Genomic DNA, 17693 nt, shown 5'->3' with positions numbered 1-17693 from the left:
ACACACTCTAATTGCATGCCACCCTTATTATGTCACCTCACAGGCCCTAGAATACCTGGCCAATCCTTTGGAGTCTGGTGAACATAACAGTGTTCACACAATTGAAGACAAGTTTTTGTGAGTCCTGCGGTAGGTAGGTGCTGTAGCATTTTCCTGGTTATGATGTGCGTGTGTGCGTACATGCCTGTGTGTGTGTGTGTGTGTGTGTGTGTGTGTGTGTATCCTACTGTCTGCCCCCTTGGAAGCACACAGAGCCGATGGACCACATGTCTTTGTTCTTTGCAGAGTCCTTGGATTCCTGTCAGTCATCCGTGGGCAGAGCACACCAGCCTTTCCCTCATTCTTCCAGTTACAAGACTCAGAGGTCACAAGTTCCGTTTCCCTGAGGCAGCTTAGCTGTCCTTTTCATTCCATTCTGTGAGTAGACACTGGGGAAAACTGAAAAGAGAACACTGAGAAGCATCTCTGATTTCACGGCATTTGTCATATTTCTGGCTTTTTGCAGATGTTGCTACAGGAGAAACATCTCCTGTTTCAGGTAAAACATGTTCTGTGCAATTCAGATAGCAAAATGGTTCATCACAAATTCACTCAGTAACTATCTGCGTTTTCTCTGTTAATGTGATCAGCTACATACTACATTATATTTGTCTAATGCAATGATATACTTTTGGTATTTGATAATAACATGGCACAAACCTAGACATACTTAGGAAGAGGGAATCTCAGTTGAAGAATTGTCCCCATCAAATTGGCCTGTGGACATATTCACAGGGCCATTTTGTTGGCAGCTGTTTGACATGGCCAGGACTCAACCCTATTTAGGTGGTACCATTCACAGGCCAGTGAGCTTGGGTTTTATAGGAAAGGAAGCTGAGCAAGATACAGGAAGCAAACAGTAGGCAGTATTCCTCCTTGGTCTCTGCATCAATTCCTGCCTTAAGTTCCTACTTTGGCTTCCTTCTATGATGTGCTATAATCCTAAGCAAAAAAAAGTCCTCTCCGAGCTGGTCTTGACCATTGTTTTACACACTAGCAAAAGCAAACCAGGACCAGGGGCTTTGAACTTTCTTTTTCCTGATGTGCATTTCCTTTCCATAACTGCTTCTTACAGATACCCTGCTTCTTAACGAAACTGTGTGCTGATGCCTGTGTAGAGTAGTGTACCGTTCTGTGGAGAGAACAAACCCAGAGTGCCTTCACCTGGTAGCAACTGGGTTCCTGAACTATGGCAGCAGTGAACATCTTTATGGCGTTTTAAAGACCCGGCATGCTTTGGTGAGCATCTATTTATGAGGGGGGGCGGAGAATCTCCCATGCACACTTTTGTCTACTTGTGAGTGCCTTGCCTCCTGAACCAGGGTTTTCTTCTCCTTCTTTCAACCTATTTCTTCTGAGGGCTTCTCTCACTTTTTTATTTTGTGTGTATGGGTGTTTTGATGATATGTATTTCTATGTACCACATGCCTGCCTAGTGCCTTTGGAGGTCAGAAGACAGGGTCCAGTCCTCTGGAACTGGAGTTGTATATGGTTATCATCAACCATGCGGGTGCTGAGAATCGAACCCTGGGTCCTTGGGAGAGCAGCCAGTGTTCTTAACTGCTGAGCAATCTCTCAAGCCCCACCCTCACTTTTAAAGAGAAGCATTAGTGAAATATAACCCACTGTGGTAGTTTGAATAAGGATTTCCCACTCATTTCCTCATATATCTGAATGCATACTTATCAGGTGTGTCACTACATAGAGGGATTAGAAGTTGTGATCTTGTTGGAAGTGAGAAAGTGTGTCACTAGGGTTGCCTGTAGATCTTGGTGTAGAACTCTCAGCTCCTACTCCAGCATTATGATTGACTGCATGCTGTCATGCTTCTTCCTATGATGCCAATGGACTAAATCTCTGAAACTCTAAGCCAGCCCCAGTTAAATGCTTTCTTTTATGAAAGTTGCCTTGGCCATGGTGTCTCTTCACAGCAACAGAACACTGACTAAGACATTCACATACAACTCACATACTTAAAATGTGTGATTCAGTAGATTTACAGATATTCATAGTTATCATAGACACCTATGAACTATTTGAAATGCTTCAAAACACAACTGTATATCTTTTGCTATCATTCTTCACTGTTTCCATACTCCAAACATATTTTATATCTTGGTGGATTTTTCTATTCTGGACTTTTATACAAAGGAAAATAATGTAATTTGTAGTCTGTTTTGACTGACCTCTTTCCCTTAGCACAGTGTTGTTGAGGTCTGACGTTGTTGTGGCACACATTGGTCATTGGTAGAATTTCATTCTTTTAATGGCAGAGTCAGGCTCTATTACATGAATATTTCATTCTGTGTAATCAGTCCGTCAGTTGATGAAGATTTAGATGATTTTTCACTTTTCAAAAATGTATTTTAATTATGTGTCTGTGTGTGGGTTTGTGCATGTTTAAATAGGTACCTTGGGGACTAGAAGAAGATGTTGGGTGCTGTGGAAATGTAGTTACAGGCAGTTGTGAGACACTTGATGTGGATGCTGGGAATTGAGTTCAGGTTCCCTAGAGGAGCATGCAGTGTTCTTAACTTCTGAGCTATCTCTCTAGTTCCCAATTTTCTCTTTTGAATGATGTTGCTATGAGCATGGTTTGAAAATATCTTCTAGATTCTTCCTTATGTTATTTGGAACACACACACACACGCAATGGAAACTATTTAAAATTTAATTTCTGAGTAGCCACATTAAAAAAAATACAAACAAGAAATAGGTAAAGGTAATGCTACTAATATTTTGTTTAGTGTGGTGTGTGTGTGTGGTGTGTACCCATATTGTATTGCAGCCTTTGTATTGTCTTGGAAAGGCATAGTGTGTTTTACACTTAACTCTTCTCCTTGGGATTGTCACTTCACCATAGGTATCCACTGGTCAACACCCACATGGGATAGGCAACTGCTGCATTGGATTGCACATTGAAATGATTGAGACTTGGAAAGATTTGAAGGTATCCTAAGAGCTGCCGAGCTTCAGATCATTTCTTTCTTCTACGTCTCTTGAGAAACACTTCCATGGGAAGGTCCTTAGAGCCCCAGCCCCACTGTCAGGCCCATCACATCCCACTCAGTGAGAATTCAATGAGACGGGCTATGCAGTCTTGCTTGGTACTAGTAGCTCAGCACAACTGAATTTCATCTTAGAGACTTGAATCTGAAAGAGAAAAAGAAAACCCAGTGGAGGACCTTTTCAACTTTAGTCACTTTGAAAAAAATTAGACTTCAGATCATGATAGGGAGTGATTGACACTTTGCTGTTGAAATTTCCTGTCAGCTCTAATGACTGTTTTATTTATAGCCAGTGAGAATGCCCCATGAATGCTGGGCCAGCGCTTATGTGCAGGGTTGATGTGAAGGAGTTACCATTATGATTTCAGTTTTGCTTTTAATGGCAGCATATTGTGCACTTGAAATCAGTGCCTCAAACCATGTGACACCAGAAAGATATGAAGGGAAAATCTCCTTCCCAGACTACTGTAGAAATGTGATACCTGGCAATATACTTCCCCCTTCATTGGCGTTATTAATCTGAGCACCCAATCAAAAGTGGATAACACTCTCATTTATGCCCATTCTATGTCCATACTGCTAAATCTTGTCCATGCCAGGGAATTTCTTAGACACAGTTTCCTAGAGTGATGGATGATGGTCCAGATCTCCCTTTGCTTTTTTTCTCTTCCATTTTATTTTATAAGTTAGAAACAAACTTGTTTCACGTGTCAATCCCAGCTCCCTCTCCCTTCCCTCCTCCCCTGCCATCCCCACCAGGGCCTCCAGTCCCCCACCCAATCTCCACTCTGATCCCCAGAGAGGGTAAGGCCCTCCATGATGGATCCTCAGAGTCTGTCATTTCATCCAGGGCAGGGACTAGGCCTTCCCACAAGAGTCCAGGCTGAGAGAACATCCCTTATTATGGGATGGGCACTCAAAGTCTATTTGTATGCCAGGGATAAATACTACCCAAGGCCCCATAGGTTACCTAGGCCTACTCACTGACACCCACATTCAGGGGTTTTGGATCAGTCCCATGCTTTCCACACAGCCATCAACCTGGGGTTCAAGAACTCCCCCTTGTTCAGGTTAACTGTTTCTGTGAGTCAAACAAGCCCAGTCTTAACTCCTTTGCTCATCAGTTCTCCCTTTCTGTCACTGGATTCCAGGAATTCAGTTCAGTGTTTAGCTGTGGGTGTTCGCCTCTGCTTCCATCAGTCACTGGATGAATTTTCTGTTTCCCAGACTCTATGGCAGTGGGATTGTATGCTGGCACTCCCCTGATTCATGTCTAAAATCCATATATGAGTGGGTACATACCATGTTTGTCTTTTTGTGACTCGGTTAGCTCACTCAGGATTGTTTCTTCTAATGCCATCCATTTGCCTGCAAATTTCAAGATTCCATTGATTTTTTCCCCTGAATAGTACTCCATTGTGTAAATGTACCACATTTTCTCTATCCACTCTTCAGTTGAGGGGCATCTAGGTTGCTTCCTGGTTCTGGCTATTACAAATAATGCTGTTATGAACATAGTGGAACAGACTTCCTTGTTGTATGAATGTGCATCTTTTGGGTATATGCCTAAGGGTGGAATTGCTGGGTCTTGTGGTAGACTGATTCCCATTTTCCTGAGGAATTTCCATACTGATTTCCAAAGTGGGTGTATGAGTCAGCACTTCCACCAGCAGTGAAGGAGTGTTCCCCTTTCTCCACATCCTCTCCAGCATAAATAGTTAATGGAGTTTTTGATTTTAGTCATTCTGATGAGCATAAGATGGTATCTCAGAGTTGTTTTGATTTGCATTTTCCGGATGGCTAGGGATGTTGAGCACTTTCTCAAGTGTCTCTCAGCCATTTTAGATTCCTTTACTGAGGATTCTTTATTTAGTTCTGTAACCCGCTTTTTGATTTGATCCTTTGGTGTTTTGGAGACTTGCTTCTTGAGTTCTTTGTAAATTTTGGAGATCAGCCCTCTGTCAGATGTGGGGTTAGTGAATATCTTTTTCCAATCTGTGGGTTGCCTTTTTGTCTTGCTGACTGTGTCCTTTGCCTTACAGAAGCTTCTCAGTTTCAGGAGGTCCCATGTATTAATTGTCGATCTTAGTGTCTGTCTGTGCTACGGGTGTTATGTTCAGGAAGCAGTTTCCTGTACCAATTCGTTCAAGGGTACCTCCCACTATCTCTTCTAACAGGTTCAGTGTGGCTGGATTTATATTGAGGTCTTTGATCCATTTGGATTTAAGTTTTGTGCATGGCAATAGAGATGGATGTATCTGCAGTCTTCTACATGTCAGCCTCCAGTTGTGCCAGCAACATTTGTTGAAAATGCTTTCTTTTTTCCAGTGTGTAATTTTAGCTTCTTTTCAAAGATCAGGTGTTCATACGCGTATGGGTTAAATGTCAGGGTGCTCAATTCAATTCCATTGGTCTACCTGTCTATTTTTGTGCCAATACCAAGCTGTTTTCAGGACTATAGCTCTATAATAGAGCTTGAAATCAGAGATGGTATTGCCTCTGGATGTTGCCTTGTTGAACAGGGTTTTTTTTTTGGTTATCCTGGGTCTTTTGTTTTTCCATATAAAGTTGAGAATTGTTTTTTGAGGGTCTGTGAAGAATTTTTCTGGGATTGCAATGGGGATTGTGTTAAATCTGTATATTTCTTTTGGTAAGATAGCCATTTTTACTACATTGATCCTATCTATCCAAGAGCATGGGAGATCTTTCCATTTTCTGGTGTCTTCTTTAATTTCTTTCTTTAAAGACTCAAAGTTCTTGTGATACAGATCTTTCACTTGTTAGAGTTACCCCAAGGTATTTTATGTTGTTTGCGGCAATTGTAAAGGGTGATGTTTCTCTGATTTCTTTCTCAGCCCTTTTATCATTTGTATACAGTAGGGCTACTGACTTTCTTGAGTTGTTTTTGTTTCCTGCCACTTTGCTGAAGGTATTCATCAGCTGCAGGAGTTCCCTGGTAGTGTCTTTTGGGTCACTTATGTAAACTATCATATCATCTGCAAAGTGTAAGTTTGACCTCTTCCTTTCTAATTTGAATCCCCTTGATCTCCATTTGTTGTATTGCTCTAGCTACAATTTCAAGGACAACATTATAAAGGTATGGAGAGATTTGACATCCTTGTCTTGTTCCTGATTTTAGAGGAATCGTGTTGAGTTTCTGTCCATTTAATTTGATGTTGGCTGTTGGTTTGCTGTATATAGCTTTTGTTATGTTAAGGTAAGTTCCTGTTATCCCAGATATCTCCAAGACCTTTATCATAAAGGAGTGTTGGATTTTGTCAATGGCTTTTGCAGCATCTAGTGAGAAGATCATGTGATTTTTGTTTTTCAGTTTGTTTATATGGTGGGTTACATTGATGGATTTTCATATGTTGAACCATCACTTCATCCCTGGGATGAAGCCTACTTGGCCATGGTGGATGAGTTTTCTGATGTGTTTTTGGATCTGATTTGCCAGTATTTTATTGAGTATTTTTGCGTCACTGTTCATCGGTGATATTGGTCTGAAGTTCTCTTTCTTAGTTGTGTCTTTGTGTGTCTTGGGTATCAAGGGTATTGAAGTCTTGTAGAAAGAGTTTGGCAAAGACCTTTTGCTTCCATTGCACGGAATACTTTGAGAAGAAATGGCATAAGCTGTTCTTTGAATTTCTGGTAGAATTCTGTACTGAGGCCATCTGGCTCCAGGCTTTTTTCAGTTAGACATCTTTTGATGACTGCTTCTATTTCTATAGGGGTTATAGGTCTATTTAAATTGCTGATCTGTTCTTGATTTAATTTTGGCAAGTGATATCTATCCAGAAAATTGTCCATTTCCTTTAAATTTTGTGTAGTATAGGTTTTCAAAGTATGACCTGATGATTCTCTGGATTTTCACAGTGTCTGTCTTTATATCTCCCTTTTCATTTCTGATTTTATTAATTTGCATGTTCATACTCTGTGGTTTTGTAAGTTTGGATAATGGTTTGCCTATCTCGTTTATTTTCTCAAATAACCATCTGTTTGTTACATTGACTCTTTGTATTGTTTTCCTAGTTTCTACTTTATTGATTTCAGCCCTCAATTTGATCATTTCTTGGCATCTACTACTCCTGAGTGAGTTTGATTCTTTATGTTTTAGAGCTTTCAGCTGTTCTGTTAATCCTCTAGTGTAACTAGTCACCAGTTTCTTCATGTGGGCACTTAGTGCTATGAACTTCCCCCGTAGCACTGCTTTCAAAGTGTCCCATAAGTTTGGGTATGTTGTGTCTCCATTCTCATTGAATTCTAGGAAGTCTTTAATTTCTTTTTTTATTTCTTCTTTGAACAAGTGGTGTATTATTCAGTTTCCATGAGTTTGTAGGGTTTCTACATTTTGTGTTGTTGCTGAATTCTAATTTTACTGCATGGTGATCTGATAAGGTAAATGGAGTTATTCCATTTTTTGTACCTGTTTAGGTTTTATATGTTGTCAAGTATGTGGTCGATTTTTGAGAAGGTTCCAGGTGATGGCGAGAAGAAGGTATATTCTTTTTTATTTGGATGGAATTTTCTATAGATGTCTGTTAATCCTAATTGGGTCATAACTTCTATTAGTTCCTTTGCTTCTTAGTGAAGTTTCTGTCTGGTAGCCCTGTCTAGTGGTGACAGTGGGGTGTTGAAGTCTCCCACTATAAGTGTGTGTGTGGCTCTATATGTGATTTTAGTTTTAGTAATGTTTCTTTTATGAACGTGGATCCCTTTGTATTTGGGGCATAGATGTTCACAATTGGTTGATTTCTCCTGTGATGAGTATGAAGTGGCCTCCTTCTTCTCTTGTGATTGATTTTCTTTAAAAGTCTAATTTGTTAGATATTAGGATTGCTACCCCTGCTTGTCTCTTGGGTCCATTTGATTGGAAAATCTTTTCCCAACTCTTAACTCTGAGGTAATATTTGTCTTTGAGGCTCAGGTGTGTTTCTTGTATGCAGCAGAAGGATGGGTTCTGTCTTTGAATCCATTCTGTTCTGATCTGAACAGGGGAGAGCTCTTGGATCCCAGACTGACAGTGAGGAGGCCAGCATGGGACTGATCTGGACCCCCCCAACTGTGAGAGTCAGTGAGAAGGCCTGGGCAACCTATGGGGCCCTGAGCTGTGGATCAGTGTCTATCCCTGATATACAAACAGTCTTCGTGTGCCTATAGCACAAAGAGGGATGCTCTCTCATCCTGGACTCTTAGGGGAGTGCCTGGACCCTACTCAGAGTAAAATGACAGACTCTGATATCCCCTATGTGGAAGGATTTGGCAATAGGGTGGGAGGGTGGGTGGAAAGGGGAGTGTGAGAGGAGGGGAGGGTGAGGGAACTGGGATTGACATGTAAAACAAGCTATTTAAAATTTAAAAAAATTGAAAAAAAAATGAATCCATTCTGTTAGCCTGTGTCTTTTTATGGGCGAGTTAAGACCATTAATATTGAGGGAAATTAATGACCATTGATTGTTAAATCTTGTTTGTTTTAGAATGGTTGATGGTGATAGAATTATATGTGGATTTCCACCTCTTTTTTCTTTTGGCTGTTAGTAAGTTGGGGATATCTATTGCCTATGTTTTTCTGGTAGTAGTTAACTTCCTTGGGTTGGAGTTTTCCTTCCAAAACTTTCTATAGGGCTGTGTTAGTGGATAAATATTGTTTAAATCTGGTTTTGTCATGGAATATCTTGTTTTGTCCATTTATATTGATTGAAAGCTTTTTTGCGTATAGCAGTCTGGGCTGGCACCTGTGGTCTCTTAGTGTTTGTAGAATATCTATTCAGGACCTTCTGGCTTTCAGAGTTTCCATGGAGAAGTCAGGTGTGATTTTGATAGGTTTGCATTTGTATATTACTTGGCCTTTTTCCTTTGGAACTCTTAATTTTCTTTCTTTATTCTGTATGTTTGGGGTCTTGATTATTACGTGTCAAGGGGATTTTTTGGGGGGTCCACTATATTTGGTGTTCTGTAAGCTTCTTGCATCTTCATTGGCATGTTTTCTTTAGGTTGGGAAAGTTTTCTTCTATTATTTTGCTGAATATGTTTTCTGGCCCTTTGAGGGCCAGAAGGTTTCTTCACCTTCTTCTATACCTATTGTTCTTAGGTTTGGTCTTTTCACAGTGTCCCATATTTCCTGGATATTTTGTCTTAGGGATTTGATGGAATCAATGTTTTCTTTGGTTGATGAATCTAATTCTCCTAGTGTATCTTCAACACCTGAGATTCTCTCTTCCATCTCTTGTATTCTGTTGTTTATGCTTGCATCTGTAGTTCCTGACCGTTTTCCCAGTTTTTCTATTTCCAGCATTCCTTCAGACTGTGTTTTTTTATTTTTTCTATTCAAGATTTCAACCCTTGCACTGTTTGAATTGTTTCTTGCAATTTTTGCTCCATTACTTGAATATTTTGGATTGTTTTTTCTTCCATCTCTTTAAGGGATTTTCTCATATCCTCTTTGAGGGCCTCTATCATTTCCATGAAGTTGTTTTTTATGTAATTCACTTCTTGTTCATTTGTGTTGGGGTGTTCCAGTCTTGTTCTATAGGGTCTCTGGACTCTGGTGGTGTCATATTGGTTTTTCTGTTGCTCCTTGTGTTTTTATATTGTCTCCTTCCCATCTGTTCTTGCAGTGGGTTCCAGAGGGTGCCTCTTCCTCTCCTGGTGGGTGTGGACCGGGTTTCCCTTCTAGTGGGTATAGGCAAGTTCACTGTTGTGGTAGCTCTCCACTTCCTGGTCTTGTGGGTGGAGAAATGGAGTAGGATTCTGGGGTGCTTTGGATCCCACTGGGGTGAATTGGAGCTCCAGTGGTATACCCCAGGCACAGGAGTGTGGCCTAGAGACAGGCCCTGATAGTCTTAGCCATGTGGGTGGAGCAGGAGACTAGGGTGATGTGGTGAGTTTGCTCCTGTCTCTGGGAAGGAAGCTGCAGTGGCAGTCCCCAAGCACCTGCAGCCGGTCTAGTCCTAGTTCCATGGGTGGAGCAGGGAACTATGGTACCTTGGCTGCTACCATTGACTACTAGATGGAAGCCCCAGTGGCAAAGTTTAGGTCCAGGCAGGCGGTCTGGAAATGGGACCTGGTTTACCTGGTTCCGTGGGTGGAGCAGGAGACTAGTGTGCCTTGGTTCCCAACACTGGGATGGAAGCCACAGTGGTAGACTCCAAGCACAGGCACACAGCCTAGTCCCTTGGATAGAGCCGGAGATTAGGCTGCTGGGGTGCCTTGCCTCCTGCCTCTGGGATGGAAGCTGCTGTGGCAGCCCCCAAGCACTGGCAGGCACCCTGGAAATGGGCCCTGGTTTTCCTGGACCCGCGGGTGGAGCAGGAGACTATGGTGCATTGGTTCCTGCTGCTGAGATGGAAGAAGCAGAGGTAGACCCCAAGCACAGGCAGCCAGTCTAGTCCTTGTTCCTTGGGTGGATCAGGAAACTACAGCTCCTGCCGCCTTCGCTGGGATGGAAGCCTCAGTGGCAGAGCCCAGGTCTAGCCCTGAATATTTTGTGTTAGGGATTTGTTGGACTTAAGATTTTTCTTTGGTCAATGAATCTATTTCCCCTAGTGTATCTCCAACACCTGAGAGTCTCTCTTCTATCTCTTGTATTCTGCTGGTTTTGCTTGCATCTGTAGTACCTGCCCGTTTGCCCAGCTTTTCTATTTCCAGCATTCCTTTAGACTGTGTTTTTTATTGTGTTTTAACCCTTGCACTGTTTGAATTGTTTCTTGCAATTTTTGCTTTGTCTTTTCCTCTTTTTTTGCATTTGTTGGATTTTTTGGTTTGTCTTTTCTTGCATTTGTTGGATTTTTTGGTTTGTGTTTTCTTCCATTTCTCTAAGGGATTTTCTCATATCCTCCTTGAGGGCCTCTATCATTTTCATGAAGTTGTTTTTAAGGTCTTTCTCATCTGCTTCATCTGCAATAGGCTTTTCAGGTTTCGTGAGTGTAGAGTCTCTAGTCTCTGGCGGTGTCATATTGGTTTTTCTGTTGCTGAGTATGTTTTTATATTGTCTCCTTCCCATCGTTTCTTCCTGTGGATGCAGGAGTCTCTTTCTCTCCTGGTAGGTATGTGGGTTACTTTCCAGTGGGTGGGAGCAGATCCAATACCCTGGTGGCTTTCCTCTTGCCTGGGTGGAAGCGGTCCTGGTATCAGGACCTTGGCAATCTCTAGGTAGGCTGGACCCTCACCTTCTGATGGCTGGAGAATGGGACTTGGAAGGTGGCAGTCAGGGCTGGCTGGCTCCCGCTTGGATGGGAGCTGCCGTATGTGGTACCCTGGCCTTGGCTAGTTGTGTGCAGATCATCGGAAGACTGGCTGTAAATAGCCCAGGCCTATGTAGCCCCGTGGGTGGAGAAAGGGACTATGGGTAGTCTCTGGGAGGGCTGAATCCCACGGGGATGGGATCCGTCTTGCACAGTCCCCATGTCTATGGTGATTCTGCTCAGTGCACATGAAGGCAGGCTGGAGACAGTCCAATGCTTACCTTGTCTGTCCCGTGGTTGTAGAATGGGACTCGGATGCAGGTGGCCTCTGGGCGGGCTGGCTCTTGGCCGAATGGGAGCTGCCTCCCTTTGAGCAAATTTGATCCACCCTGTGAAGGGCTCTACATTCCCACCTGCCACAAAATGGGCCAAAGTGAGATTTGATAGTCAAGGATAATTCTACACAGTGATGGATGTACAATTCACTTTCCCAGAAGCCTATATGCTTGTGTACAGACTTGTATACAAACATAGGTGGGGGCATGGAGTCTGTGATGGTTAGTTTCAACTGTTAAGTGGAACAACCTCCAATAACACAGGAAGGGAGTCTTCAGGAGATGAGGTTGGCCTGTAGGCATGCCTGTCAGAGATTTTTCATAATCTGGTTACTTGAAGTTGGACGACCTACCCTGAATGTGTGCAGCATCATTTCATGGTCTGGGCCCTGGACTGAATGAGTAGCCACATTTAGAGCAAGCAAGCCCAGCACTGACATGCTTGCATTCATCGGCTTTTCTTCTTGATTATGGATTCGGGATGACCACCTCCCCCAAGTTTATGCCACAGTGACTTGCCTGGTGTGATGGACCATGACCTGAATGTTGGCTAATATAATCCATTTCTCCCTTAAGTTGGCATTGTCAGGGTATTTTATCACAACAGGAATCAGAGTCCCAGTGTCCCAGGTTGCATCATTAGGCATGGCAAGAGAAAGGTTAAGGAGATGAGGGCAGGGAGCCAGTGAGAGTCTCTAGCTTTTTGTTTTTCACATACCACATGTCAACCAGAATTAAAATTCACTGGGAAAAATTTTGTGAGCTATCTCAATACTCCTGACATGTATGTAATCATGTATGCCAGACATCTGAGTAATTAGATCTTTGGATGTGGGTGCCTTCTAGATCACAGTCTTGTGGGTATTCCATTGTAGAAGACTTATGACCCATTTCCATTCTTTGCTCCGACTAAGACTCTTCTAAAGGAGAACAGGATGGGACAGGGTGGCTCTGAGCTTGAACGTCTGTAAAAACAACTTTTATATGTTTAGCTGTGTTGAATTTTATTTGTGTGCTGAACTTTATTCTGTGGTCTAAAAGGGGTAAATAACAAGGCAATTATATTGGCAGATGAAAAGAGACATATGAAAATGATAAATGTAGCTGTGGATCTCTGACCTAATGGAATAATCATCTAGCTTTTGAAATCCTAGTTATTTTGCAGAGAAACTTTTTTCCTTTACCCTCACAATTCATTTAAAGAGAATTTAAATAGTCTCCTGGCTACACTCAAGATACAATCAACATATTTAACCCTTGCACAGTTATTGAGTTTTAGGTTAGGAAATATAGAAGTTGAGAACACGGGAGCACACCTGTAATCCCAGAACATGGAAGGCTAAGGCAGGAGGATTGCTGTGAATTTAAGGTCAGCCTGGGCTATGTAGTGAGCTCTAGGCTTGCCTACACGTGTGGAGTGAGATTCTGTCTCAATAAAAGATTGTGGGGCTAGAGAGACAGCTCAGTCAGAAAAGTGCTTGAAGGACCAGAGTATATATCCAGAACCCATGCAATGCCTGGCCCTGTGGTGGGTTTCTGTAATACATCTGGAAAGTGAAGAGCTGATTAGTCAGCCAGTCCAGCTTCATTGATGAACTCCAGGTATGTAAGGGTCTCTGTCTCAAAGGAAATGAATGGAATTTCTGATCATAATACTTTTGGTTGTCTTCTGCAACCCATATGCACAGGTATATGCATGCATGAATGCATGCACACACGTGAACACTAATATATATATGTATATGTATATATATATGCACATACACATGTGTGCACATACACACGAACACTAATACAGGACACTTACACATATATATGTACTCTCAAAAACACTCACACACGTGCATAGGAATGTCTTCATTTTTAATACTGATGCAGAAAAAATGGAATGTAATTTCTATTACAAGTTGATAAGTTTCCCACATGAATTTTGTGACTTTTTGTGCATCAGGTAAATTTTCTGGAGTTTATGAAATGTCTTTAAATATAAATTGTTTCTTTTTTTCCTCTCCCTCTCTTCTTTCTCCTTTTTTAATTTTTTTGTTTTTGTTTGTTGAGACAGGGTTTCTCTGTGTAACAGCTCTAGCTGTCCTGGAACTTACTCTGTAGACCAGGCTACCCTGGAACTCACAGAGATATGCCTGTTTCTGCTTCCTGAGTGCTGGGACTGAGTAGCCAGTACAACTTGTTTCTTTTGATTTATTTCTTTGAAAAATATTGCTGGATAATGAATAAACTCTATGTATCATTTGAGGATATGTAGAAATAGTGAATGTTAAGTGTTTGGTTTATAAATATAAATATGGCACAATACATCAGTTGACCTTTAGGTAAGCATCTTAATAGGTCATTATTTGTGATTTTTAAGATTATAAAATTGCCGGGCGGTGGTGGCACATACCTTTAATCCCAGCACTTGGGAGGCAGAGGCAGGTGGATCTCTGTGAGTTCCAGGCTGGGCTGGACCGACAGCCTCCAAAACAACACAGAGAAACCTTGTCTCGTAAAAACCAAAAAAAAAAAAAAGATTATAAAATTATGCTAATAGACAGTGTTCTCTAAAAACATCTGTGTAAGGATAATGTATGCAATAAATTGGGATACATGTGGAATATGTTGCAGAATATTTTATAAGTAAATACACAAACTATTTTACAAGACCCAATTTTCTGATGAAATACTATTTTTTAATTGAAATTTTATATAAAAGCTTCTTTTTAACTTTTATGAAATGATAAACCCTTTGGGTGACCAAGTTAGAACAAACATAATTTTCCCTTTTGTTTCCCATTGGGTTGACCTAGTTAGAAACAGTACTTTTTCACACCAACATAGTTTCCTTAAAGGGAATTTGATGCCAATGAATCTGAATTTATTTTTGATAGGGATCTGTTCTTTACTTTGGAGGTAGGATTTAAGCTCAACAATGACCTTATCTAGTTGGAGATCCAAATGTGTCAGCAAGAATAAGAAGCAGGGTTCACACTTGGGAGGAGTCTCAGAAAATTATGACACCAGTCTCCAGGGAATATTTGATGGGTGTAGCTGCAATAGACCAGAGCCAGGGTCACATCCAGTAATACCTGACTGTGAGTTCCAGTGTTAACTGAATAATAGATGCAGCACCAGTGTCATGCAAAACATCCCTTGCACCTCCTTGACAGATCTCTCTCTGACTTGTTACTGGGGCTTGAGCAGCTCTCAGGATGCCTCTTGCATTCTTGTTTCCCTGGGGCCGGCTCTCACACATCTTACAGGACCTGTCTGTAAGCCTACTCTGTACACGGAACTGTCTGGTGTCATGCCCAGACTCTTCTCCACTTGCTTCCATGGTCCTAGTGTTTTTTATTCTTGTTACCTGGATCTCCCAGTGTCTAGATTAATACTGGAGCACGTTAGAAATAGACCTTAGCAAACAGAATCTATTTAAGTGACTTACTTAGCTTCTCTCTGTCTCCCCTCTTTTACTTCTGAAACAGATTGATTTATCATAGTCTCACTAAGACTAGGATCCTTGGTAGGGAGGTTTAAAGAGTATACATCCTTCCATTTTGCAAAGGATGGAGAAAAGAGGCTAGAAGAGAGACAATTTGAAGGTAATTAAATGAGCTAACAGGACTTGCTTAGGTGACAATTATGTTGTTATCTTAGAATTAGCAAATTTTATCCTTTCACTCCTTTTAAAACTTCATTTAGTTGCAGCTACTTTTCCAGTTACTGAGTTTGACTTCAGAGAATAGAAAATAGAGAATCCAGCTACAGAGGTTTCTATGCAGATGAGGAAGAAATTGCAATAACACACAAACAAATGGGTATAGCAAGGTTATTAGCTAAACTGTTATAGGCTACTTATTAGGCAAGAGGGAGGCACTAGCAATGGCATACGATTCTGTATTAGTTACAGTGTAAGATGGGAGGACACATTTGCCTCCCTTTCTGTACATTGTAAAAAGACTCATCGGATAGGCCCTTGGGTAGAACTCGTGAGTAGAGTGAACAGCATGTGCAATAAAGAAGAGTCTAGAGTGAGGTCTACTTCTTAGGGATTCAACAAGATGACTCTTGTTTGTTTTGTGTAGAATTGGAATGCAGCATGCGATGTGAAGACCTTAGAGATTGAATGATGGACAAGGACGACAAGACAAGGACATTGGGAGCCTGACCAAGACATTCAGATTTAACTTGCAGATGGCAGTGATCAAGACAATGTTGTGCAAAAATCTCAGACACCAGCAGAAAACACAGTCTTTTAAAAATTAGTGTCAGCATTGTTCCTGATTGGTAGATTGTAATTATTTACATTTATGGGATACAATGTGATGTTTTGACACATTTACGCAACATAGAATGCCTAAATCAAACTGAGCATCATATCCATCATTGTGCTTACCTGTTATAATTTTTATAGGAAGACATTTGGAGTTGTCTCATGTTTATATTGAAATCTGTAATATATCGTAATTATAGTATGCACATATATAATGTATCTCAAAGCCTGGTCTCTTATCTGAAACTCTGTCCCCTTTGATGGACCCTTCCCTGATTTTTAGCCCCAATTTCTTGCCTTTTCCTCTTTATGGACTCTGGTAAGTATCATTCCATTTTCTACTCCTATGAACTTAACTTTGATTTCATATAACAGTGAGATCATAGGTGATTGGACTTTCTGTTTCTGGATAATTATATTTACCATAATGGCCATGTCCCAATTTATCTGTGTTGTCACAAGTCTCATAATTTCCCTGTTTTTATGGCTAATCAGTATATCCTACTATGTATACATGTTGCATTTTCTATAGCAGTTTACACACAGATGTACATGTTATTTAATTTCACATGCTGCCTGTTGTAAATAGCCCTGAAGTGAACATGGGTGCATGCACTCCTTCAACACATTGGTTTCAGCTCCTTCGGATATATATCTAGTAATGTGATTACTACATTATGTAGAAATTCTGTTTTGGGTTTTTAGGAGCCTCTCCTCATCATTTTCCAGAATGTCTATATTGATTTATGTTTTCAGAAACTGTATAGGAGAATTTCCATTCCCCCAGTCCCCTGAATAATTGCTATGGTTTTTCTTCTTGATAAAGACTTTCTAATAGATGCAGGATTATATCACTTCATGCTTTTACTTGTATTATTCTAATGACTAGTGATGCTGAGACTTTTTTCATGGTCTATTTGTCATTTATACTTCTTTTATGGAGAAATACAAGTTCATTTCCTTGGCTCATGGGTAAGTCGGATTTTTTCCTTGCTATTGAGTTGATTTCCCTATATATTTAAGATATGATCACCTTATCAGCCATACATTTGTAGCTATTTCCGCTGTGGGGTTGTGTGTTCACTTTAATCATTCATTATGCTTTGAAGAGCATTTGGTTTGATGTGAACTCATTTAATTATTTTTGCTTCTGTCTCCCATGATTACAGGGTCATATCTAAGAATTGTCTAAACCTGTTGTGAGCAGAGTACTTGAGAGGCAGAGGCAGGTGGGATCTCTTAGTTTGGGGCCAGCCTGGTCTGTATAGTGAGTTCTAGTCCATCTAAGGTTGCATAATGAAACTCTGTCTCAAAAACAAAACAAAGCATAACACAACAACAAAAACAGCCAATGCTTCAGTGCTTTTTGCTTCTTTCTTAATAATTTACAGTTGAGGTCTCATATGTAAGTCTTTATCCCAGTTTTGGTTGATTTTTGCATGTATTACTAGATTAGACTTTAGTTCTATCCATGAACACAACCAGTTTCATAGTTCTCTGTATTTAGGACACCATCATTTTGCATTTGTGTATTATTAGTTCTTTGGTTAAAGGTCAACTATTGGTAATTTCTTTTTTAATTTTTTATTTAAATTAAAAACAATCTTATTTTACATACCAATGCCAGTTCCCTTTCCCTTCTGTCCTCCCACTCTCCCTACCATCTCCCCCATCCACTCTTTTTTTCTATCCTGCTCAATTGATTGACGAATCTATTTTTATGCTGGTATCATGCCATTTAAATTACACTCATAGTATTAAATATTATGAAATCTATTAATTTTATGCCTTCCATTCTGTATTTTGTTCAATATTTCTTGGGCTATTTGTGTCTTTTGTGGTTCCTTACAAAGGTAAAGGA

At 40.7% G+C, this 17693-nt stretch overlaps 1 long non-coding RNA gene across 2 annotated transcripts in view; it reads left to right on the top strand.

Moving 5' to 3' along the window:
- LOC110340302 overlaps nt 1-17415 on the top strand; it is a 79417-nt gene extending 62002 nt beyond the window's left edge. Inside the window, exons 2-6 of one of the 2 annotated variants that reach the window (XR_002382085.1) lie at nt 44-133; nt 286-417; nt 506-538; nt 1115-1278; nt 15645-17415. This is a non-coding gene — a long non-coding RNA (uncharacterized LOC110340302). The remainder of the gene's footprint in view (nt 1-43; nt 134-285; nt 418-505; nt 539-1114; nt 1279-15644) is intronic. The other variant, XR_002382084.2, reaches the window with a different exon arrangement.
- Nucleotides 17416-17693: the final 278 nt, after the last annotated feature.

This window comes from Mesocricetus auratus, unplaced genomic scaffold, assembly GCF_017639785.1.
Source record: "Mesocricetus auratus isolate SY011 unplaced genomic scaffold, BCM_Maur_2.0 Super-Scaffold_100026, whole genome shotgun sequence".
Lineage (NCBI taxonomy): Eukaryota > Metazoa > Chordata > Mammalia > Rodentia > Cricetidae > Mesocricetus > Mesocricetus auratus.
Note: the sequence above shows the minus strand (reverse complement) of the source record. Positions and strands in the feature narration are given on the sequence as shown.